Source organism: Peromyscus eremicus, chromosome 2 (assembly GCF_949786415.1).
Source record: "Peromyscus eremicus chromosome 2, PerEre_H2_v1, whole genome shotgun sequence".
Taxonomy (NCBI): Eukaryota; Metazoa; Chordata; class Mammalia; order Rodentia; family Cricetidae; genus Peromyscus; species Peromyscus eremicus.
The window spans coordinates 23,826,298-23,853,626 of record NC_081417.1 but is presented as its reverse complement, the minus strand read 5'-3'; positions in this window follow the sequence as shown (position 1 = coordinate 23,853,626).

The window sequence follows — 27,329 nt, the reverse complement described above, 5'->3', positions numbered from 1 at the left end:
CCCCGGACCTTCCACCTGGACAAGAGCTCCCATCCTGCCCCAGACCTCCCATCTGGACAAGAGCTCCCATCTGGACAAGAGAGAGAGGCTTCCTGAATCTGTCAGCTCTGTCTGGACCAAGAGTGCTGAAAAGACCAAGAACAAATCCACAAAGAGATGGGCAGATGTCAAGGCAGAAGTACATACAACAAAATGAAGAGCAATACAGCATCATCAGAACCTAGCCCTCCTCCAACAGCTAGACCTGAACATCACAAAATGGAAGAAGCAGAAGAAAGCAACCTTATGAATAACATCATGAAGAAGGTAGAGGCTTATATAGAAGAAATCACAAATGAAATTGAGGAAAAGACAAACAAAAAATGGGAAGAACACTATAAAAAACTAGAGGAAAGGACAAATAAAGCAGAAGAAAACAATAAATCCCTGAAAGAAAGTCATGAAAAAGCAATGAAACAGATGAAGGAAACAGTCCAAGACTGAAAAGGGAAATAGAAAAAATGAAGAAGACACAAACAGAGGGAATGCTGGAAACAGGAAATCTGATTAAATGAATGGGAACTTCAGATGCAAGTATAACCAACAGAATGCAAGAGATGGAAGAGAGGATCTCTGGCATTAAGATACGGTAGAAGAAATAGATTCATCAGTCAAAGAAATCACTAAGCCAGCAAAGTCATGACCCAAAATGTCCAAGAAATTTGGGACACCATAAAAAGACCAAAATTACAAATAATAGGGATAGAGGAAGGAGAAGAATACCAACTCAAAGGCACAGAAAATATATTCAACAAGATCATAGAAGAAAACTTTCCCAACTTAAAGAAGGAAATGCCTATGAAGATACAAGAAGCCTATAGAACATCAAATAGACTAGACCCACAAAAAAAGTCCCCTTGCCACATAATAATTAAACTAAATGTACAGAATAGAGAAAGACTATTGAGAGCAGCAAAGGAAAAAGGCCAAGTGACTTATAAAGGCAAACCCATCAGAATAACACCGGATTTCTCAATGGCGACTTTGAAAGCCAGAAGGACCTGGACAGATGTAATACAAACACTAAGAGACCATGGATGCCAGCCTAGACTAATATGCCCAGCAAAACTTTCAATCATCATAGATGGAGTGAACAAGACATTGCAAGACAAAGCTAGATTTAAACAATACTTATCCACAAACTCAGCCCTACTGAAAGCACTAGAAGGAAAATTCCAACCTAAGGAAGTCAGATACACCCTCGAAAACACAGGCAATAGATAATGCCACAGCAGTAAACCCCAAAGAAGAGAAGTACACACACTACCACAAAAAATAATAGGAATGAACAATCACTGGTCATTAATATCCCTTAATATCAATGGACTTAATTCACCTATAAAAAGACACAGGCTTACAGAATGGATATGAAAGCAGGACCCATCTTTCTGCTGCATACAAGAAACACACCTCAAATTCAAAGATAGTCACTACCTAAGAATACAAGGCTGGGAAAAGACTTTGCAATCAAATGGTCTTTAGAAGCAAGCAGGTGTAGCCATCCTAATATCCAGCAAAATAGACTTCAAACTAAAATCAATCAAAAGAGATCAAGAAGGGCATTACATACTCATCACAGGAAAGATCCACCAAGATGAAGTCTCAATTCTGAACATTTATGCCCCAAACACAAGGGCACCCACATATGTAAAAGAAACATTACTAAAGCTTAAACCACATATAAAACCCCACACATTAATAGTGGGAGACTTCAATACCCCACTTTCACTACTGAACAGATCTCCCAAATCGAAACTTAACAGAGAAATAAAGAACTTAACTGATGTTATGACTCAAATGGACTTAATCGATATCTACAGAATATTCCATCCTAATAAAAAAGAATATACCTTCTTCTCAGCATCCCATGGAACCGTCTCTAAAATTGACCACATACTTGGCCACAAAGCAAATCTCATCAGATACAAAACAATTGTAATAACCTCCTGCATTCTATAAGACCACCATGGTTTAAAGTTAGATTTCAACAACAACAAAAACTACAGAAAACCTACAATCTCATGGAAACCAAATAATGCTCAACAGAATCACCAATGGGTTGAGGAAGAAATAAAGAAAGAAATTAAAGACTTCCTAGAAAATGAAGACACCACATACCCAAATCTATGGGACACTGTGAAAGCAGTGCTAAGAGGGGAATTCATAGCACTAAATGCCCACATAAAGAAGTTGGAGAAATCTCACACTAGTGACTTAACAGCACACCTGAAAGCTCTAGAACAAGAAGAAGCAAAGTCTCCCAGGAAGAATAGACACCAGGAAATTATCAAATTGAGAGCTGAAATCAATAAAATTGAAACAAAGAGAACAATACAAAAAATTAATGAAACAAAGAGTTGGTTCTTTGAGAAAATCAACAAGATAGACATACCCTTATCCAAACTAACCAAAAGACAGAGAAAGAGCATCCAAATTAATAAAATCAGAAATGAAAAGGGGGACATAACAACAGACATTGAGGAAATCCAGAGAATCATCAGGTCATACTTCAAAAACTTCTACTCCACAAAACTGAAAAATCTAAAAGAAATGGATAATTTTCTGGATTGGTACCACATACCTAAGTTAAATCAAGACCAGATAAACTATTTAAACAGTCCAATAACCCCTAAGGAAAAAGAAACAGTCATTAAAAGTCTCCCAACTAAAAAAGTCCAGGACCAGATAGTTCTAGCACAGAATTCTACCAGATCTTCAAAAAAGAGTTAATACCAATACTCTTTAAATTGTTCCACACAATAGAAACAGAAGGAACATTACCAAATTCCTTTTATGAGGCTACAATTACCCTGATTCCTAAACCAAATAAAGATACAACAAAGAAAGAGAACTACAGACCGATCTCCCTCATGAACATTGATGAAAAAATACTCAATAAAATACTGGCAAACAGACTCCAAGAACATATCAAAACAATTATCCACCATGATCAAGTAGGCTTCATCCCAGGGATGCAAGGGTGGTTCAACATACAAAAGTCCATCAATGTAATACACCATATAAACAAACTCAAAGAAAAAAAACACATGATCATCTCACTAGAGGCAGAAAAGGCATTTAACAAAATCCAACACCCCTTCATGATTAAGGTCTTGGAGAGATCAGGAATACAGGGAACACACCTAAACATAATAAAGGCAATTTACAGTAAGTCAACAGCCAACATCAAATTAAATGGAAAGAATCTCAAAGTGATTCCACTAAAATCAGGAACAAGGCAAGGCTGTCTGCTCTCTCCATACTTATTCAATATAATACTTAAAGTTCTAGCCAGAGCAATAAGACAACATAAGGAGATTAAGGGAATACAAATACAAAAGGAAGAAGTCAAGCTTTCCCTATTTACAGATGACATGATAGTATACTTGAGCAACCCCAAAGATTCCACCAAGGAACTGATACAGCTTGTAAACACCTTCAGCAACATAGCAAGATACAAGATCATCTCAAAAAAATCAGTAGCCCTCCTATATACAATGGACAAAGAAGCTAAGAAGGAAATCAGAGATACATCACCCTTTACAACAGCCACAAATGACATAAAATACCTTGGGGTAACACTAACCAAGCAAGTGAAGGACCTATATGACAAGAACTTTAAGTCCCTGAAAAAAGAAATTGAAGAAGATGTCAGAAAATGGAAAGATCTCCCATGCTCATGGATAGGCAGGACTAACATAGTAAAAATGGCAATCTTACCAAAAGCAATCTACAGATTCAATGCAATCCCCATCAAAATACCAACACAATTCTTCACAGACCTGGAAAGAATAATACTCAACTTCATATGGAAAAACAAAAAACCCAGGATAGCCAAAAGAATCCTGTACAATAACACAACCTCTGGAGGCATCACGATCCCTGACTTCAAGCTGTACTATAGAGCTACAGTAATAAAAACAGCTTGGTACTGGCATAAAAACCGACATGTGGACCAATGGAATCGAATTGAAGACCCTGACATTAATCCGCACATCTATGAACATATAATTTTTGACAAAGAAGCCAAAACTGTACAATGGAAAAAAGAAAGCATCTTCAACAAATGGTGCTGGCAAAACTGGATATCAATGTGTAGAAGGCTGCAAATAGATCCATATCTATCACCATGCACAAAACTTAAGTCCAAGTGGATCAAGGACCTCAATGTAAATCCAGCTACTCTGAACCTGCTAGAAGAGAAAGTAGGAAGTAGTCTTGAACACATTGGCATAGGAGACCACTTCCTAAATAGAACACCAGTAGCACAGACACTGAGAGAAACAATCAATCAATGGGACCTCTTGAAACTGAGAAGCTTTTGTAGAGCAAAGGATATTGTCAACAAGGCAAAGTGACAGCCTACAGAATGAGAAAAGGTCTTCACCAACCCCACATCTGACAGAGGACTGATATCCAGAATATATAAGGAACTCAAGAAATTAGACATCAAAATGCCCAACAGTCCAATTAAGAAATGGGCTATAGAACTAAACAGAGAATTCTCAAAAGAGAAAACTCAAATGGCTGAAAGACATTTAAGAAATTGCTCAACATCCCTAATCATCAGGGAAATGCAAATCAAAACAAGCCTGTCAGAATGGCTAAGATCAGAAACACTGAAGACACCTTATGCTGGAGAGGATGTGGAGCTAGGGGAACTCTCCTCCACTGCTGGTGGGAATGAAAGCTTGTACAACCACTTTGGAAATCAATATGGCGCTTTCTTACAAAATTGGGAATCCATCTCCCCCAAGATCCAGCTATACCACTCTTGGGCATATACCCAAGGAATGCTCAATCATACCACAAGAGCACTTGTTCAGCTATGTTCATATCAGCATTGTTTGTAATAGCCAGAACCAGGAAACAACCTAGATGCCCTTCAACTGAAGAATGGATAAACAAAATGTGGTACATATACACAATGGAATACTACTCAGCAGAGAAAAACAATGACATCATGAGTTTTGCAGACAAATGGATGGATCTAGAAAAAATCATCCTGAGTGAGGTAACCCAGACTCAGAAAGACAAACATGGTATGTATTCACTCATAGGAGGATACTAGATGTGGAACAAGGATGACTGGACTGCTACTCACATCACCAGGGAGGCTACCTGGAAAACAGGACCCCAAGAAAGACATAGGGATTGCCCAATGATGGAGAAATGGAAGAGATCTACATGAACAGCCTGGACATGAGTGGGAGTAATGAAGGGCGAGGGTTGAGGGAAAGAGAGCTTGGGGGAGCAGGAGATCCCAGCTGGATCAAGAACATAGAGGGAGACCAAGAAATAGGAGACCATGGTAAATGAAGACCACATGAGAATAGGAAGAAGCAAAGTGCTAGAGAGGCCTACAGAAATCCACAAAGATACCCTCACAACAGACTGCCGGCAATAGTTGAGAGACAGTCCGAACTGACCTACTCTGGTGATGGGATGGCCAAACATCCTAATTGTCGTGCTAAAAACCCCATCCAACTACTTAGGGATCTGGATGCAGAGATCCATGGCTAGGCCCCAGGTGGATCTCTGGGAGTCCAATTAGTGAGAAAGAGGAGGCTTTATATGAGCGAGAATTGTTGAGACCAAGGTTGGATAAAGTACAGGGACAAATGGCCAAACGAATGGAAACACATGAACTATAAACCAATGGCTGAGGGGTCACCAACTGGATCAGGCCCTCTGAATGGATAAGACAGTTGATTGGCTTGATCTGTTTGGGAGGCATCCAGGCAGTGGGACCAGGTCCTGTGCTCATTGCATGAGTTGGCAGTTTGTAACCTGGGGCCTATGCAGGGTTGCTTGGCTCGGCCTGGGAGGAGGGGACTGGACTTGCCTGGACTGAGTCTATCAGGTTGATCTCAGTCCTCAGGGGAGTCTTTCCCCTGGAGGAGGTGGGAATGGGGGAAGGTGAGGGGAACCGGAGGGGGGAGAACAGGAGAATCTGTGGCTGATATGTAGAACTGAATTGTATTGCAAAATAAAAATTTTTTAAAAAATGGCGCCAAAATGTGGAGAAAGAGTTTCCACCTAAAACACAAGAAAGCTTAAAAAAAGATTCTAAAGCAGCTAAAAACAGCTTCCTAGATGTGTCTTTCAGGCAAGCCATGAGCTACACTATGGCGGGTGGACAGTGGCATGTGGGCTTGCCCTGCAACATGGCAGATTCTTGCCAGGGTACACAGTGGAGTCTCCAAGCTGCATAGTGCACTGTGTGGCAGTTTCAGCTTTTGCTAATACAAAAAAAAAAAAAAAAAAAAAAAGGTTTTTTGGCTACATCCTGCTGGATGGAGGCACAGACCCACTGCCTCTCAGAGTCAGCGGAGAGAATGGTTTCCCTAGAGGTGGTGGTAAACATAGTTACACCACTTTGGAAAGCTGAGATGGGTGGAGCCCATAGGCAAAGCTGCCATTTCAGTCCTAATCATGCTTCAGTTTAAAGCAGTGGATTCACAATAAAACAAGTTCAGATGAAATAAACCTCTAAATCATTTACATTATGTGTAAAAATTCACATAAGCTTGGAAGAGAGAGGAAAAGGAGGATAGACAGTTATATAAAGAAATAGAAAGTTTTAAAAAACGAACTCTTTAAAGAGAAAGTAAAAGTAATATAAAAAATACTGGATTATATTGTCTTTGGGATTTTTAATTGCAGAGAGACATTTGATTGTAAAAGCTGCTAAGTTAAATCAATATGTATCTTTTAAAGATATGTTGATCTCAAAATTTATGTCTAAAGACACATTGCTTTGGAAAAGGGGTTCTGCTTTTGTCTCCACAAAAAATAAGAATCTGTGGATTGCTTCCAGGCTAATATGGTTTGACCAGCCAAGACCCCTGTAAGGTCTCCAATGACTCCATGGCCCAGATGATCCAACATCCAAAATGGATTCAGGGCAACTGGCTCAGACAATTCAGCCTCATAGACTATTTCAGTCAGGACTTGACCATAATTCTTAATTTTCTCAGGATCCCAAAAAGATTACAGCACCCTCTATCAGGAGAGCAGCCTAGAAAACCATGCCCACATTCCCCAAAAATGGATTATGGATGTTTGACTTTGTTTAAGTTATTGGCTACAAATTGTTATTGGTCATAGTCAATATCTTTCTAAAAGAAAAAAGTGGGATACAATATGGAAATATAGGATATAGATATGATAGGATAAAAAGGTAGATTGTTGAACCTACTTTTAAAAAGCAACTTGTTTAAAATGTTTTACATTGGTATAGATTTTATTTTATTACAAATTTAAAGTTAATTTTGTTATACTGTATATGTATTTCTACTTTTATTTAAGGTATTATGTTTATGGAATGCTTTTGTAGTGGGTAGCCATTCCAGCTTTGATCTGGAAGTTCCAACCCCCATTGAGACTTCGGCAACTGTCACGCCTACAAGGCAGGGCCAAGGGAGGCGCCTGGGGACCCAAGATCTGGATCGGCGGACACTCGCTCGGTTCCAGGACCCTGGATGGTGGAGGTGGACAAAGCAGAGCTCCAGAGAACACCACTGGACTGTGATACACCTTCTCCAAACCCTGCGACCTACCTATCCCTTAATTTGTAAGTTATGCCATTAAATAAATCTCCTTTTAACTATGTGGAGTGGCCTTAATAATTTCACCAATACGCTTTTAAATTTTAATGGATAATTAAGAAATACAGATTGATAATTAGTCTTCTCTGATAGTCAAGCTTATAGTCGTGTTAGTTAAGTTTTCTAGGTATACATAGATATATTTCAGTTAGGTAGGTAATCTTCAAACACTTCAAAGACCTACAGAATATGGCATTTAAAAACTTCGACTTTCTGGACAATGAGACACATGTGCTCCTGGCAGCACCAATTTACTTCAAAGAGGAATATGGGCATTAAAGACACGCCATATGGAGTTTATCATCTTCTTGGCAAAAATTGCCATTTGGGCAAGAAACTCTTCTTACCTGGACTGCTTAAAAAAATGTTATATCGACTGGACATGCAGGACCCATAGTAAGATGACCATTGAAATATGCAAGACAAGATTGTCCTTCAGGTTCTTGCTTCACAGAGGAAACTGCCAGACATTCCACAGTACACAGAGAAAAGTGACTAAAAGATTCAACCCCCATGGGCTGAAAATGGATGCCCTAACACTGGAGATGAACTTTGGATGACTGTCCAGGCAGTTAGCTATCTCTGTTACATGCAGAATTTTGGAAGTTTCTTACAATGCATTTCCTGTTTACTTAGGTAATATATCCTTTTGGGGCCTTTGATGTAGTTGAAGACTAGATAGTTATAATTTTCCTTGGTTATGATAAAAGATAAGTTAGATTTGAAACAGACTCACAAATAATAGGATAAATAGAGTATTTATTTTTTTCGAATTTGCCAAATATAAATAGACTAGATATTGTAACTGTAATTCTTGCTTGATAACTGTTTTTGTTATATATAATTTTACTATGTTAAAGCTGAAAATTTTCTTTTTTAATTAAACAGAAAAGAGGAAATATTGTGGAATAATGGTTCTGTACACTGGTTTAATAAAACATTGATTAGCCAGTATCAAGGCAGAAAGTATAAGCAGACAAGGAGAATTCTGGGAAGAGGAAGGATGAGTCAGGAGACACCAGTCCACTGTCCATGGAGCACCATGTAATGGCACACAGGTAAAGCCAGGGGAAAAAAATGGCAACATATAGATTGACAGAAATGGGCTGAGTTTAAGTGTAAGAGCTAGTCAATAGTTAGCTGAGTTAATGGCTGAGCAGTTTTAATTAATATAAGCCTCTGTGTGTTTACTTGGGTCTGAGCAGCTGTGGACAGAGAGGACACAGGAAATCTTCAACTACAGATCCTGGTCATCCTGGCAGTGTCAGGTATGGGCTCCCTCTTGTAATGTGGGCCTGAAGTTAGACCAGTCATTGGTTGGCCACTCCCACAGGCTCTGAGCCAACATTGCCTCAGCTCATCTAGCAGGCAGGACAGGTAGGAGTCAAAAGTTTTGTGGCTTGGTTGTCATCCCAGTTCCCAGTGAGCCTAGTCTTCTTACAGAAGATGACCAGTTCAGGCTCCTTCATCACTAGGAGTCTTTGCTAGGGTAACTCTCATAAGTTCCAGGCAGTTTCCACTGCACTGGGTTTCCATATTCCCCCTAAATGCCCACCTATTCCAGTCATCTCTTGGATCCAAGTGAAGAAGTTGTGAAAGATATAAGACTAGTATTATCAAATATGGACTGTACAGGTATAGAGATGGCTTGAAGGGAAAGACATTTACCATTAAACTTTCTGACTGTAGTTGAATCTCCAGGACTTACATGGTAGAAAGAAAAACTGACTCCCACAAAAAGAGAATCTTCCCTAGCTCTAAATATATACAGACATGTAGTATAATTATATTCTTAATTAAACCTCTCAGCCTCAACTACTTCATCTTTAAAATCCAAACATTCAGTTACATATTATATATGGCCTTTCAAAGCTAATAGCTGCATTTCTGTGATTTTCAACAGAAAAGTACACACACACACACACACACACACACACACACACACACACACACACCTGTTCAAGTATATTAGCTCTATTCACATTGCCAAAAATTCTGTGGCACTGCCACCTGGTGGCAGTTGTCTGGCATCAATTTTGTTTTTAGTCAAGAAATTGGAAGGAGTGCAATTCCATAAACTTCTGAAGTAATGTTTCAAGTATCAAATATATAAAATTAAAATGAATAGATTTTGGAAACCAGAAGGATCAAGTAATAGAGTAGTACCCATTTATGCTTGTCCTGTGATACTGGAGTCTTAGTTATAAAATTCTTCCATAAAACTAATTTTAAAAGCATACTCCCTACTTCTTTTAGTATTATCAGGATACCAAGTCCTATGGTGAACTCCTTGATCTGTTTGCAGTCGAATTTTTTATAAGCAAAGAAATAATTGCCAAAATTTTTTTCTCTGCTTGTTGATATCCAGGCTTCCCCATACCACATATTGAAACTGCTGTTTTTGTTCCAGGTAGCTATACTTGCACAGACTTATATCTGGGACAGGTAGGTATTCTATTCATTAATCTATTTTTCTGTTCCTGTATCAGCATCACACATTATTTCAGAATTTTATGGAATTGCACAGAAATTATACTATTGGAAGTGAGTTATCATTAGGCCAATTTGCTCTTTGTCTTGGGACATTTTCTCAGAATGATTTGTTCTTCTTCTTCAGATGTCTCATTTGTCCAGTGGTCTTCAGATTCCTTAGTTGGAAGCTTTTATTCTCCTGGAAAGACAAAAACAAAACCCTGCTGCAACTTTAACTTTGGGGAATCCCCCTTTTTGATAGGTTGAATGGCCACACTGTTTGATGAACAATCACCTCTCCTAATCAAGATATCTCTCCTTTTAGAATTTAATATATATCAACTTGGATAGTATCCATATCTCTTCTTCTTCTGTGGGGGGAAAAAAGCAAAATCTTTTCCCTAATGTGACACATATCCTGCTTTCCATTCTGAGGTCAACACATCTTTGAGTATATGGATGGATTCAATTCAGAAGTTTTTAATCTATTATTCAATGTCTCTTCATAGCTGGTACTCCTTTCTTATTAGCATTTAAAAATTTAAAATTAATAAAGCATTGTGTAGTTGATCTCTGAAATTATGCCTTTCAATTTGTTAAGCTTCTCTTTTAAAGTGTGATTAGATCTTTCTATAACTGCTTGTCCTGTAGGATTGTGTGGTATACCTGTAATATGCCCTTATATTGTAATATGCAAAAAAAGCTATCTCATTTTACTAGTGACAAATGTTTGACTGGACATTGTAAATGTAATTTTTACTTTATAATTTTTATTTTGTATAGTTTTGCTGTATTATAGTTAAAACATTTCCTTTTTCTTTAGACAAAAAAGGAGAAGTGTTGTGGGATATCTATACACTGTGTGAAGATGTATCACTGTAATTGGTGTAATAAAAAGCTGAACAGCCAATAGCTAGGCAGGAGGTATAGGTGGACTTCTGGCCAAAGAGAAAACTCTGGGAAGGAGAAAGGTGGGGTTGCCATCCAGATGCAGAGAAAGCAGGATGTGCAGGAAGAGAGGTAACAGCCATGAGCCACAAGGCAGGATGTAGATTAAATGAAATGAGTTTATTTCAGTTATAAGAATTAAATAGAAACAAGCCTAAGCTATATTTCAAGCTTTCATAATTAATAATAAGTCTCCATGCCACTATTTTTGAGGTAAATAGCAGGACAGAAAAAGACTCATTACAAATTCCAATATATTTTTGAGGCTATTGTGGATGGGATTGTTTCTATTATTTTTCTCAGGATATTTGTTCTTTGTGTGTAAGAAGGCTGCTAATTTTTACACATCACTTTTGTATGTTGCTTTGCTAAATGGGTTTGTCAGCTGACTAGGTTTCTTGTGAAATGTTTTTTTGTGTGGTGGAATCTTTTATCTACAGAACAAAATCCTCTGCAAATTAGGATACATAGACTTTTTGCTTTTCTATGTGTACCCCTCCAACTTCTATCACTTCACTTACAGTTCTAGATAAGACATCAAGCATTATATAAAATAGGTATAAAGAGTTTTGTATTGTTTCTGACTTTAGTGAAAATGCTGTGAAAAAAAATTCCATTTAGCAAGATATTAGTGATATGCTTGCTGTATATTACCTACAATATCTTGAGATATGCACCCTGTATCTCTAGATTCCTAAGGATTTTCATCAGGATGGGAAGTTGGATTTTGTCAGAGGTCTTTCTGCATCTAATGAGATGATCATGATAATTTGTTATTCTGCAGAAGCACAATGTACATAATAGACAAAATTTATTGTTTGAGCATGTTGAACCATTCTTATATCTCTGGAATAAAGCTGACTTGGTTATAATGGATAATCTCTTTGGTGTGCTCTTGAATTCAGTTTGCAATTATTATTTATAAATACTTTTATTTTATAATTAATTTAATTTTACACATCAGCCATAGATTCTCCTGTCCTCTCTCCTCCCACCCCCTATTCTACCCCCCATTCCCACCTCCTCCAAGTTAGGTCTCCCCTGGGGAGTCAGCCCAGACTGGTAGATTCAGTTGAGGCAGGTCCAGTCCCCTCCTTCCTGCACCAAGGCTGAACAAAGTGTCTCAGCATAGGCCCTAGGTTCCAAAAAGCCAGCTCATGCACCAAGGACAGGTCCCAGCCCCACTGCCTGGGGGCTTCCTAAACAGTTCAAGCTCATCAACTGTCTCACTTATCCACAGGGCCTGGTCCACATCTGACAGAGGACTTATATCCAGAATATATAAAGAACTCAAAAAATTAGACATCAAAATACCCAACAGTCTAATTTAAAAATGGGCTATAGAGCCAAACAGAGAATTCTCAGCAGAAGAGGCTCAAATGGCTGAAACACATTTAAGGAATTGCTCAACATCCTTAATATCAGGGAAATGCAAATCAAAATGACTTTGAGATACCATTTTATACCTGTCAGAATGGCTAAGATCAAAAACACTGAAGACAGCTTATGTTGGAGAGGATGTGGAGTAAGGGGACCACTCTTACACTGTTGGTGGAAATGCAAGAATGTTGAGCAATTCCTTAAATGTCTTTCAGTCGTTTGAGCTTCTTCTGTTGAGAATTCACTTTACGAAATCCCAATTAACTCACTAAATCTGCTGCAAAGATGATTCAAATGATGGTGTGGCAGCAGTTTGAGGACAGGGGCAAGGGAAAGTCACAACCCACTGGAAGAGGGTAGAAGCCAAAAAGCCAGCCATCTGCAGCTAACTCTTGTGGCTTTTGGACCCCAAAAGCCTGTTGAGTCTGCTGCAAAGAGGATGCAATAAAACTTGGCTGGCAGGTAGGGACTCTAGCCCAGGCAGATTGGACACTCTGGCTGGTCAGTAGCTGCAAAGCCACAAGCAAGTGGCTTTTTCATGAATTCGTACCCCCAAAATTGGATGCCAGGTATTTCATGAATCCTAATTAGTCTTATAAGAAAAATCCAGAGCCAAATATTGGGGTAAATGCTGAAAGATCAGAGGAAATAAGGTACAGCTACTTCTCACCTCACCAACTCCTCAGCCAAAAGGGGAAAATCCTGTCTCCATGAATCCTCAGACTGAATGCCCCTGAGTCCTCAGCTGAACAGTCTGGGTGGTAAATGAGCTTGTCAGTCTGGGCCACTGGGAAAACCACTCCCAGATGAGAGACAGAGCCAGATCTCCTGGAGGACAGCTCTCCTATACCCATGGTGAGGGATAAGGCCATCTCTCCTGAATATGAAGACCAGCTCTTTCATGATGGACACGGCCAGCTCTCCTGCTTCAGAGTCCAGCCATGGTGAGGGCCAGCTATGCCAGTGCCAGTGAAGTGTGGGAATGGCTTAGCACAGACCCTCAGATTTCAACACATAGGGTTCCTATGGCCTCCTGTGGTACCATGTGTCATGGACATCAGCACAGACCCCAGATCCTGCAGGACTATGGACCCAGACATGATAGGAGCTTGGGCCAGGAAGTCACCACAGCCCCACTGGCAGTGAAGATCATCCAGATCAGTATGATCCAGTGGCAGCACTACCCTTAGACACCAAGATGTACTCAAATGGCTAGTTAGACCTCAACCATCCACATAGCCATTGATGGTAACAGGAGCCATGGACATCAGTTCAGATCCTGGCTACTGCAGGTCCATGGACCCAGACATGGCCTTAGAAAGTAGCTCAGGCCATGGCAGCAAAGGCCACCTAGGTCAATATGGTCCCAGTAGTAGCACATTCTAAACAATAATAAATGAATAGCCTGCATGATACATAAAGACACAGTGAAGAGGGGAAGAAACCACAGCTGTGTTTAGAACTTAGGGAAAAGAAAGGATGACTACTGTTGCAAGCACTACAGAAATCTGGAACATCAGAAAGATGGAGGAGGAAGTCATCAGAATGAACTCTGCTTCATTCTGTCCAGATTTATAGTTCCTCCAGTCTCATCTGCAGCCCTGCTGCAGACTACTTACAGGGACTTGTCCTCCCACCCAAGCCCTATTCACTGGGGACTCCACTCAACCTTGAGGAAGATTTAACTTTCCTCTCTCCCCCTATCTTTTTGTGTCAGCTGCCTATACCTAGCAATGCTTTCTATCCAGGAATCCAGTGGCCACACCAGACTGAAAATATTAGATAGGTGATATTTACTCTCCTTCCTCTACATCATTACAACCACTCAGGTCTAATTCACAGCTTTATAGGGGCCTATTTAAAGGGACCTGTGCTCCCACCCTACTTCCGTTTCCTGGAGACTGGAAAAGATCTGGCTTTCCACTCTCCTATGGACCCTCTCAGTTCCCTCCTTCAAACTCATAACAACTCTTTTCTGTCAGCCTCACATACCTAGAAACATTTTCTATCTAGTTCCTCCAGTGGCCATGCCTGGCAAGGACTCTGGGAAATAAATCACAATACCTTCATTCCCTTCATTACATTCTTTCCATTCCATCCCTCAACCCAGTAACAACTTGCTTACAGATGCCTCTCCTTTTATCATTACTACTTTTACTGGGCACTGCAACTCTTGGTTCAGACTCATGGTCCACCAGACCTTTAATCCATGTCTCTCAAGATAATTATTTACCTTACTGAAACACATATTCAGGATTCCTTTTTCCCACCACAACTCCAGTTACCTGTATAACCCAAATCAAGATGGGAACATGATCCCTTTATCTCTTTTCTGAAACCCCTTTCTGCCTTTTTTCCTAGCCCACTCAAAACAAAAATTTCAGAGGTAAGCCTCATCAACAGGGTACAAAACATGGAAGAGAAATATCTCAAGGTTGGAACAGGGTAAAAGAAATGGATACTTCAATCAAAAAAAAAAACCATTAGGTATAAAACTACAAGGAACACAACATACTGGAAATGTGTGAAATTGTGAAAAGATCTCATCTAAAGCAATTGTTATACCCAGTTCATGGGGACCCCCAAAATCCCACCACAGAGACCAAATCCCATATGTAAAAGCAAAGAGCCCTTATTTCAAGCTCCAGGGCTTGGTTTCTCTGTCTGTATGATACAGCAGTGAGAGAAAAGAGCCCTAAGATCAGGTAGGGTAGAGTTTGTTTTTTTTTTTCTATCATAACAGAGGTTGGGGTGAGGGGATTTCCAAGGTTCAGGACCCTGATAGGTTAACATTTGTCTAGGGGTATCTGTAAAACAAAAATTTGTGTGTGCTAGACTCAGGGACATCTGGACATTTTATCTAATGTTTGGAATATTTGGGATGTTAGGTACTTTCCCAATCCTGGGTGGTGTCATCTTATGGTTTTTCCTGGATCTGGGTGTTGCCTGCCAGTAAGCCTGTTACAGAAGCTGTGCCTGAGACTCTAGGCCTATCACGGCAGCTGTGTGGTCAAGCTGTTTTGGGGCCCCTCCACATTACCCTCTTCACAGGTACCAATGATAAGACTCAATCATGAGTCTTACCTGTCCAGTGGTTCAAGGGTATTGGGACCTAAGAACCATTAGCTATCAGATTTTTCTAAAGCAGTGACATTTGAATCTACTGCCATTCTTAAGGCCCTATAGTCCTGATCTTTGAGTACAACAAGATTATGATCAATGGGCATTATAGTTGATCAACTTGCCTCTGTGCCAAGGAGTTTCCATTTGACTCAGCATTTCAGGCTTTTCTGGACAGGGAACATGGGATGATGTATTCGCTTCTGGAACTGCTTTGAACAGGCATTAGAGCACCATTGTCAGAGACCCAAAAAGGCTGAAAGGCTAGTCAAAGCCTGGGCAATGGGGCATCTGTCAGGAGCATGTGTGGCTATCTGACCCTGTAGAGACAGGAAAGGATTACATTGGCTGGGCTGGTCCATGTCAGCTTTATGCAAGTCCAGAGCTCATAGTTGTCTGGAACACTGTAGTCAACAACTGAAGCTTGGAGGTGTCTACCAACCAAGTGGAGACCTGTTGAGACAAATTTAAACTAGAAATAGAAGTTAAAATTTATGAACTTATTTGGAAACCTTAGGCCCACATTCTTAGTAGCTGGGAAGAGCAGGAGTCCCAAGACAAGGAGAGAAAAAAAATACCATCCTTAGGAATAGACAAGTGGGGAAATTTAAGCTGTACCTATCTGGAGTCCTTGCAACCTCTGTGAAGTGGATCCAAGTTTTATGACTCTTTTAATCCTCTGAGGCCTATAGGAACTATCTTATAACAGGACATAAAAGTTTTAGATAAATTAATATTACCAATCTGTACTAAAATCCATATCATAGACAAAGCACATAATAGGTAACTGTAAAACAGCAGAAGTGGACTCATATCTTTGAGTCCCAACAAGAACTATAGATTTTGATTAAAAGCATGTGCGTTTTTCTTCTGCCCAAAGAGCCAGGTATATATTAGACAGGGATTTTTAGCCTGATGAGAAGCACTTTTAAGTTTATATTTAGATATATTTAGATGACAACTAAAATAAATTTAAAATGTTGAGCTTGTGACTGAACACTAAGTAGTCGTTGCTCTACCAGCCTATCAGAATTCTATTAAATGTTAAGCTCTAAACTGTTATATCATATAACAAGACATAAATCTGAAACACTTCTCATAATCTAAATAATTTTCTGAGATCCTCAGACCTTATAAGATTTCCTATCTTTAGCCTTGTGGAAGGATCTGTTTGTCTGAGGCTACCAAGCTGACCAAGTTATAGCTAGCCTAACCATAAGTACTATCAGAGATTTGAGGAGGATAAATTATATCTAAGTGCAGATGAAGCAGCTTCCAATTCTATAAATGACAAGTACCAGTCCATACCCAGGTCTCCATAGTGTTGGGGGCACCAGAAGAGCAGCATCAATCTTCTTTGGCCATCCGGCCCATAAGGCAGAGTTTTTCCTATGGAAGAGGGACACAGAAGACTGATCTTACATTGTCCAGGTAAAAGGCATGCAATCAATTCCAGTGTCTTGCTGCTTGTCCACAGTCTGAGCCAGGTCCTGATGGCATGCATTGTATTGGGGCATCTTGTCCTGTGGTCAGTGTTGCCATAATCCAGGTGGAGACATTGTGGTGCCCTGTATGTAATCTTCTTTGAAGACCTTGGGTCATTGCTATGATCTGGAGGTCTGACTGATATAACAAGCTTTTAGAGCAACATTTTAAATGCCATATTTTGCAGATCTCTGAAGTATGAGGGCTGTCTAGGTATATCTGAATAAGCAAACTTTGTTTCTAGTTATTTGTTTCAAACTCAACCCTGAAAACATATGTAAGGGACTGAGTAAATCTTATCCCTAGAATTAATTACATCAGTACTTAGCATGACTACAACTAAAAAACTTGATTATTTCTGACTGACTACTTATGTTCTCCTAAAAACAATGATTTTAAATTGAAGCTCTTCTAGCATCAGTAAAGAAACCAAAACAAAATATCACTATAAAAACATTTATATGACTCAGTTTATCCAGATAGCTTAAGCTTAACAAATTTGGCAAGTGCAAAGTGGCTAGCCATACATTCTTAAGCTTCTCAGCTTTCTCAATGCTATTTCATAACTGCAGTTTTGCCATTATTATGATTCTCAATGCAAACACCTGACATACAGATTGTCTTAGGCTATCCCTGTAAAAAGTTTCTTTTTTTTTTTTCTTCAACCTGGAGAGTGTCAATACTCATGGATTCAGGAGCTATTCCAAAGCCCTTTGTTTGGTCATTGTCTTGCTGCATCTCAAGAAATGAACATCCAAGTTTCTGGTTAGTATTTGGTGCTTATGGCTGTGACCCTAATTTTCAGCCTTTTATTTTAAGTCAAAATATTAACACTATAGAACATTTTATAAACTTGGAATGTCCCGTAACCTTATAAATTTAAACATTTAAAAGACTTAAAAAGATCTCTCAAATGTCTTTCTGCAATATCAAAAATAAAATACCTCTTTTATTTTAAGAGGAAGAAAACATGGCATCACCACAAACTGTGTAAAGCAAAACTAAGCACCAAAGTGCAAACAATCCCAAAGTTTAGTATCTGGGACTCATTCATAATCCTTTTGGTTCTTTTACTTAGAAGATTGGACCATTTCTTTGACCCTACTCTTGGCAGCATATATATAGCCTGCCTTCTAGACCTCAGCCTGCTCTGTTTCATTATGGCTGGCAATTCTGGCGATCATCACCTGGCACTGGCAGTTTTAAAACTGCTAAGGTCCACCATTGCAACTAGGCTCTCTTTGGAACTCTAGTCCTGCCATGCATTTGCAAACCTAGGCTATTCCCTATGATGCCTTCATGTCTTTAAAACCATCATCATCTTATTAAGTGGGTAACTCTTAAACTACAAAGTTTAGCTGCCAGAGGAAAGTATATTCTTGTGTATAAAGCATTGAGGTGCAGCTTTAATATCTTTATTGAATACCTTATTTATCAAATATATGTTGCCATCTATTTAAATTTTCTAAAGGCTTGTTGTTAAATACTTAGCAAAGACATAAGTACTTAGGTGTAAATCTCTAAGTTAGCTTTTGTTAACCTGAATAGATCTTTATAACCTTAGTAAAAGATTGCTGCCAGCAACATGCTGCCCATGAGGTCACCAGTGAAGATTGAGGAAAGCCACATGATTGCTATCTAAAACATGTTTTTCTAAACAATAATTACTTGCACACATACTCACAGTTGGATCCAAGTTACATATGCATACATATAGTTAGAGCTTTCCTATGTGTGGTGGTATTTTACTTGTACTGAAATGTGATTTTAATTGTATGTTAATAAATAAAGTTGCCTGGGGGTCAGAGCTATTAGAGCCATAGCAAGTGTGTGGCGGTGGTGGTGCATGCCTTTAAGGACCTGGAGGGCGGTACATACAGGCAGTGACAAGGCAGTCATGTGTTTAGGTTTACAACCAATGAGAAGGCAGAACAGCTAGACTATATAAAGACATACACACAGGAAGTAGGTCCCTTTCGGAGAGCTCTCTTGACTGAAGAGGATCACTGAAGCAGGAAGGGTGAGGCTCTTAGCTCTGACCTCTTGGCTTTCTTCTCTGAATCGGCTCTGTGTATCTTATTTAATAAGACGGTTGGTTACATCTACACCTATGTTTATATGTATAGTTAAATCCATGTCACATATGTGTCCACATACACACACATATATGTCTCCATTTTTAACATAAACACTTTGCAGAATCATCAGCTAATTTTAAAATGGAAACCAACCATAATTAACTTTTAAATTCAATATTTGCAGGTATAAGAAACTACAGTAAACACACATTCCCTCTGACCTTGTACCATGTCCCATGTACCCTCATTCCATTCAGACATTTCTCAGATATTTACTTCAGACAAATTCTGCTTTTCCTTTTCCTTTTTAAACAAAGAAACTCTTACCAAAGTCTTTTTTGTGATTTCCCTCAGTAGTCTAGAATATATTGTGAAGATACAATAGTTTAAATAAGAACAGAAAGACATGTATATACCATAACAAGAATAACTCTAAATTTTCATCAACATTGTAACAAAATGAAGCATCTGAATCTAGCAGTAGTTTTTTTAACAAATAGTAGTTTATACTCAAGCTTTTTAAAAGAAGACAAATATTTATTATCTGTTGAATCTGAATGCTACAGTATTATAACACAGCCCATCTTAGCTTAACAACCATAGGCAGTGATATTCCACTCTGTCCTAGGAGCCAATGCTCCCTCAGGTTTGGAGGGCAGCCACCAGGGCAGGTTATGGGTGTGTCACACATTAGAATGGGTGGGGAAGGCACACAACATAGACAGAATATTGTTATTAACCCCAGATTCTCAAGAACATGAGAGTTGCAGACTGAAAGTGACTCCATGCTCCAGCTGGGCCCCCAGACTTGTAGGCCACTCCTCAGCTGTGACCCTGGAGGGCCATTTCTCCACCAGCCCCAGCCCAGCTCAGGCATGCTCTGAGCTCCTCAAAGCCCCCTTTGGCTCCTGCCAGCTCTGCATCACAAAGTCTCCATCCTGAGGCTTTCTGAGCAGGGGCTGGCCATGAACATACCAGCCAGCTTCAGGCTATATGGGGGTGGTGGTGCTGGTGGGCTTGAGTGATCCCAAATGAACACCCAAATGTTATGCCCAGATTACAGGAACCCCTCAGAGTCCACCACAGAGTCCAAATCCTGTATGTAAAAGCAAAGAGCCTTTATTTTAAGCTCTAGGGCTTGGTCTCTCTGTCTGTCTGACACAGTGGTGAGGGCAGACAGTCCCAAGCTCAGGTGGGGGTAGAGTTTTTATCATAACAGAGGTTGGGGTGAGGGGATTTCCAACATTCAGAACCCTGATTGGCTGACATTTGTCTAGAAGTATCTGTAAAACAAAAAAGGTGTGTGCTAGACTCAGGGACATCTGGCCACCTTATGTAATGGTTGAACTGTTTGAGATGTTAGGTACTTCCCCATCCCTGGGTATATCTCTGGGTGGTGTCATCTTATGGCTTTTCCTGGATCTGGGTGTTGCCTGCCAATAAGCCTGTCACAGAAGCTGTGCCTGGGCCTTTAGGCCTATCATGGCAGCTATGTGGTCAAGCTGTTTTGGATCTCCTCTACATAACAGGGATAGAGGAAGGAGAAGAAACCTAGATCAAAGGCACAGAAAATATTTTGAATAAAATTATAGAAAAAACATTTCCCTAACTTGAATGTATAAGGTATAAGAAGGATAAAGAACACTAAATAGACAGGAAGGACCAGAAAAGAAATTCACTATGACACATAATAACCAAATCAGTGAACATACAGGATAAAGAAATATCAAATCCTACAAGAGAAAGAGAACAAATAAACTATATATACAGACCCATTAAAATAACACCTGACTCCTCTAAAGGACAGAAAGACCTAGACAGGTGTTTTACAAATGCTAAAGATAACAAACACCAACTCAGACTATTATAAAACTAGCAATCACAAAAATGGAAAAATATATTCCAAGATAAAACTAAATTTAAGCAGTATCACAAATACAACTCTAAAGAAGGCACTAGAGTAAAAATTTCCATCTACAGAGGGTAAAAAAGAAAACATAAGGGGTAACTAACCCCTGACAAGAAAATCTAATGAGGGGGAAAAAACCCCACACCTTTACAACAAAATAAAAAGAATCAATAAACACTGCTCATTGTAATGGTGTTTGATGGTCCTGTGGCCTTGGGCTATAAGGCCCAAAGAAGATAGTGCTTCTTGCTGTTGTACATGACCTTTTAAAAGGAAAGGGAAAGGGGTCACATGGTCCCTTTTTTCTTTTTATTTATTTATTTTATTTTTTATCCTGGTGTGATCAGACTCCAAAAGACCTGGAAATTGAACCTGGTTCCTATGGAACACCAGTCAGTACTCTTAACCACTCAGCCACCTCTTTTTCCCTTTTTTTTTTTGAAAGCATATTTTTATTATTTTCTTACATAACATCTTAATGAATACACCATTTGCATTTTCTCAGCTGGCAAATAAGAAACAAAGCAAAACTTTCTTGATGTTTGGAAAATCAAGAGCAGTCAACTGTCTTTGGAAGGATTTAGTTTCTTATAACTTCTGTGATACTGCCCATGAAGGTGCCAGAAATGCTTTGTGATGAAGAACACCTTGCTCATGTTGTTGACTTTTCTCTTCTAATTTGGTTTTTAGCACTTGTTCATATGTTTCTTCATTGTTATGCAAAATATCTGGTTGAAGGATAGGTTTGATACGTTCATAGAGGATGTCCACAGAAGGGTGGAAGCACACTCTTGTTTTGTCGTCAGATGCCACATCAACCTCTACCTTGCAGTTGTAGTCCTTGGAAGAGAAGAGTATATAGATTTAATGACAAATACTACATAAAGCTCCATTTTGGATTGGAAACAAATTGAGTGTCATATAATTCAATAAATCCATGGGAGTTTGTTTAAGGAGTATAAGGGAAATTTATTACAGTAAATTGAGGAAATATACTCACAAATATAGAACTGAGTAAACAGCTGAAGTCATCCTCTATTCTGACAGAGAGCGAATCCAACTGTCAGGGAGCAGGGAGAAGTGTCACATGCCCCCCTTTTTAAAGATCTCCCTTCCTTATAAGAGGTCATGTACAACAGCCAGAAGCACCACCTCCTTTGGGAGGTCATGGGTGGAACAAATACCATTATTTCTCATTGCTATTTCTCAGCATTAATGGTCTCAATTACCCCCCCCCCCAAAGACACAGATTTGCATACTGGGTTAGACAACAGGTTCCGTTTTTCTGCTGCATACAAGAAACACACCTTACCATTAAGTATAGACATCACTAAAGGGCAAATGGATGGAAAAAGATATTCCAAGGAAATGGGTCAAAGAAGTAAGCAGATAGAGATATTTTAATATTTGACAAAATAGACTTTAAATAAAAATTAAACAGAGTAAAAATCCACCAAGACAATATTGTAAGCATTTATGCATCAAGCATAAGGGAACCCAAATTAATTTAGCAAACAAACAAACAAAAGAACTACTACTGTTAAAATCATACTTTGGCCTTCACACACTCTCACCAATAAACATATCACCCACACAAAAACTAAAAAGATAAATGCTGGAGATATATGATGTCATAAACCAAACTGACCCAAAAAGTGTTTACAGAGCATTTCACACTAACACAAACGCATGCACTTTTCCCTAGCAACTCAAAACTTTCCTGAAAATTGACTATGTACCTTGACAGAAAGTAAAGCTCAACAGAGAAATACTAATTGAAATTGCACCCTATATCCTATCTGACAACCACACATTAAAGCTGGATATCAACAACAGAAAGTATACCAACTCATGAAAATTGAACAACCCATTAGTTAATAGAAGTAAGATCAAGACAAGTATAAAGAAAAAAATTAACAACTATTTAATAATTTAATGTAAATTTAAAATACATCATACCCAAACCTATGAGACACAATTAAGTCAGTTCTAAGTATCAACTTTACAGTACTATGTGCCGAGAGAGAGAGAGAGAGAGAGAGAGAGAGAGAGAGAGAGAGGGAGGGAGAGAGAGACAGGGAGAGGGAGAGGCTATGGATTTCAACTAGATAGCAAGAAGCCTGAGCCTTTAGCCAAATAGTTTAAATAATACAAGTGTTTGTGTGTTTATTTGGGTCTGAGTGCCTGCGGGCCCGGGCAGAACTGGAGATAACTCCAGCTACAAATGGCGCCCAATGTGGGGCACGAATTTCCACCTAAAACCTGAGAAAGAAGATTCTAAAATGGAGCTAAAAATAGCTTCCTAGTTGTCTCTCTCAAGTTAGCAGCAGCCTGTGGGCTTGAGCTACTCTATTGTGGATTCGTGGCGTGCAGGCTTGACCTATACCATGTTACACAGAGGTGTCTCCAAGCGGCACATTATGCTACATGGTGGATATAGTTCTTGCTAGATTAAAAAAAAAAAAAAGGTTTCTGGGCTGCACGCTGCTTTGATAGAAGCGTAGACCCACTGCTTCTGAGAGTTGATGGTACACATGGCTCCCAGTTCCAAAGCTGGCAGTAAACGTGCCACCTCCATGTTGGAAACCTGAGATGAGCAGAGCCAGCAACCACAGCTGCCATTTCTGTCTTAGTAATGCTGCAGTTTAAAGCAATAGATCACAATAAGACCGATTCATATGGAATAAGACTTTAAATGGTTTACAATGTGTATAAAATTTTATGTAGGCTTGGAAGATAAAAAAGTAATATATGCAGTTATATAAAGAAATAAATAGTTTTAAAAAATAAAGTCTTTAAAGAAAAATTAAGAGTAATATAAAAAATAAGCCATGTAAAGATGAATATCACACAGAGAATCTGAATTGTGTTGTCTTTGGGATTTTTAACTGCAGAAAGACATTGGATTGTAAAAGCTGCTGTGTTAAGTCAATATGTTTATTTCAAAGTTATGTTGACTTCAAAATTTGGATCTAAGGATATGTTGCTTTGGAAAGGAGGCTCTGCTTTTGTTTCCACAGAAAGCAAGAGGCTATGGATTTGTTCCAGATTAAGATATATCAGGGTTGACTAGACAAGATCCCTTGAAAGGTCTCCGATGACACCATGGCCCAGATGATCCAACATTTCAAGGCAACTTGTTCAGACAATACAGCCTCAGGGACTACCCCATAATCTTAATTTTTTCTTTGTGTCCCCATAATACAGCACCCTCATCCAGCAGGAAGTAATATGAGAAGGTATGCCTAAATTCCCAAATATACCAAGGGGCTTTGGAGATGGAATTGGCTCACTCCTTTTCTAAACCCAAGCATATTGCTAGAAGAAACGGTTGAGAGATTTTTCTGTCCCATATGAGAAGAGCCCTCTGGTGTGGGACAGAGAAAAACCAACATTTTTTTAAAGCAGGTTGATATAAATGCAATCTCTTTCTAAAGAAGAAAAGTGAATAGTTTAGATATGATAGGATGAAAGGGTAGATTTATGAACCTATTTTTAAAAAGCAACAACTTGTTTGAAATGTTTTACATTGCAATGGATTTTAGTTTATTGATACAAATTTAAAGTTAATTTTGTTATAATGTGTGTATATTTCTACTGTTGTTTAAGGTATTATGCTTGTGCAGCTCATTTGAAATTGTAATGGATAATTAAGAAATAGATTAATAATTAGTCATCTATGATATTAACACTTATAGTCATGTTAGTTAAGTTTTCTAGGTATACATAGATATAATTCAATTAGGTAGGTAAACTTCAAACACTTCAAAGACCTACAGAATATGACATTTAAAATGTTTAAAAATTTAGACTTTCTGGACAGTGAGACATGTCTAATCCTGGCAGCACCAATATACTTCAGAGAGGAGGATGGGCATCAAAGGCACTCTATATGGAGTTTGTCTTCTTCTTGTCAAAAATAGCCATTTGGGCAAGAAAATGTTCTTGCCTGGCCTGCTTGATTGACTAGACATACAGAACCCATAGGAAAGTGACCACTGAACTTTGCTTGGTAAAATGGTTCTTCAGGCCCCTGATTCACAGAAGAAACTAGCAGACATTCTACAGGACACAGAAGGAAGTGCCTGAGAGACTCTAGGCCTGCGGGCTGAAAACAGATACCCCAACTTTACAGAAGAACTTTAGATGACTGTCTAGGCTGCCAGCTGTCTCTGTCTACTCTCAAAAGACTCCTGAAAGTTGCTTGCATTCTTCTCCCATTTCTTAAGTAATATTATATCCTTCTGATGTCTTTGATGTAGGTGAAGACTAGATAGTTATAATTTTCTTAGTTATGATAAAAGATAAGTTAGATGTGAAACCTTAGACTCACAAATATAGGATGGATAGAATATCTTCTTTAATTTTGCCAAATACAAATAGACTAGATATTATAACTATAATTCTTGCTTGATAATTGTTTTGTTATATGTAATTTTACTATGTTAAAGTGAAAACATTCCTTTTGAAAAAAAGAAAAGGAAAAGTGCTGTGGATGTCTTTCTGTATGCAGTGAAAAATATGTTGCTATGATTGATTGATAAATGAAACACTGATTGGCCAGTAGCTAGGCAGGAAGCATAGCATAGGTGGGATAAGCAGAGAAGAAAATTCTAGATAGTGGAAGGCTGAGTCAGGAGAAGCTGCCAGCTGCCACCATGAGAAGCAACATGTAAGGTACTAGTAAGCCATGAACTACATGACAACTTATAGATTAATAGAAATGGGTTAATTTAAGATATAAGAACAAGATAACAAGAAGCCTGAGCCATTAGGCCAAACAGATTAAATAATATAAATGTCTGTATGTTTATTTGGGTCTGAGTGGCTGTGGGCCTGAGATAACTCCAGCTACAGAGAGAGATATTAACAACACAATGGCACATCTTAAAGCTCTAGAACAAAAAGAACTGCTGGGCTGTGGTGGCACACACTTTTAATCCTAGCACTCGAGAGGCAGAGCCAGGTGGATCTCCACGAGTTGAAGGCCAGCCTGGTCTACAGAGTGAGTTCCAGGACAGGCACCAAAACTACAAGAGAAACCCTGTCTCAAAAAAAAAAAAAAAACAAAACAAAAAAGCCCAGCACCCCAAAGGAGTAAACATCAGGAACACCCACAAAAACAAAAGCAATAAATAACCTCACACTAGCATAACCCAAAGAATACACACACACACACACACACACACACACACACACACACACACCACCACCACCACCATCATCAACTACAACAAAGTAACAGAAATTAATAATCATTATGCATCGATATCTTTCAAGACCAATGCACTTAATTCCCCAACAAAAAACACAGACTAACAGAGTAACATGAAAACAAGATTCATCTTACGCTGCATACAAGAAACACAATTCAAAATAAAAAATAGGTGTAGTTTTTTTTTTTTAAACTCTTTGGGGGCCTGCTATCCAGCTCCCAAATAACTACACTGAGACTTATTCTTACTTTTGAATGCCTGGTCTTAGCTTGGCTTTTTTCCAGCCAGCTTTTCTAACTTAACTTAAATCATCCTCTTTCACTTTAAATACATTTTGCCTCTGGGCTTCTTACCTTTCTTTATTCTAATCTTTCTTTCCTTTTTACTCCTTGGCTAACTGTGTGGTTGGGTGACTGGCTCCAGGCATCTTCTCATTCTCCTTTGCTCACTCCTCTCTCCTTTCTCTTCTTTTACTATTTATTCTCTTGGCATGCAAGTCCCACCCATTTCTTTCTCCTGTTTAGCTATTGGCCATTCAGTTCAGCTATTTATTAGACCAGTCAGGTGTTTTACACATGCAAAGTAACACAACTTTACAGAGTTAAACAAATGCAACATAAAAGAATGCAACACATCTTTGCATCATTAAACAAATATTCCACAGCATAAATGAATATAACACATCCTAAGCTAATATTCCACAACAGACAGACATTACCTCAGAGAAAACAGTTGGAAAAATATTTTGTAAGCAAATGACTCTAAGAAGCAAACTGGTGTAGTTATTCTAATATGTAACAAAATAGACTTCAATAAAAAATTAATCAAAAGACATGGAGAAAGACACTTCATACTCAACAAAGGAAAAGTTCATCAAGACGACTTCTAAAATTTCATCATCTATGCCCCAAACACAAAGTACCCATGCTTGTAAAGGAAGCACTACTAAACCTTAAATCACACATTGACCCTCACACATTGATAGTGGGAGAGTTCAATAACCTACTCTCATCAATGGACAAATCATCCAGGCAAATTTAAACAGAGAAATAATGGAACTAACAGACATTAT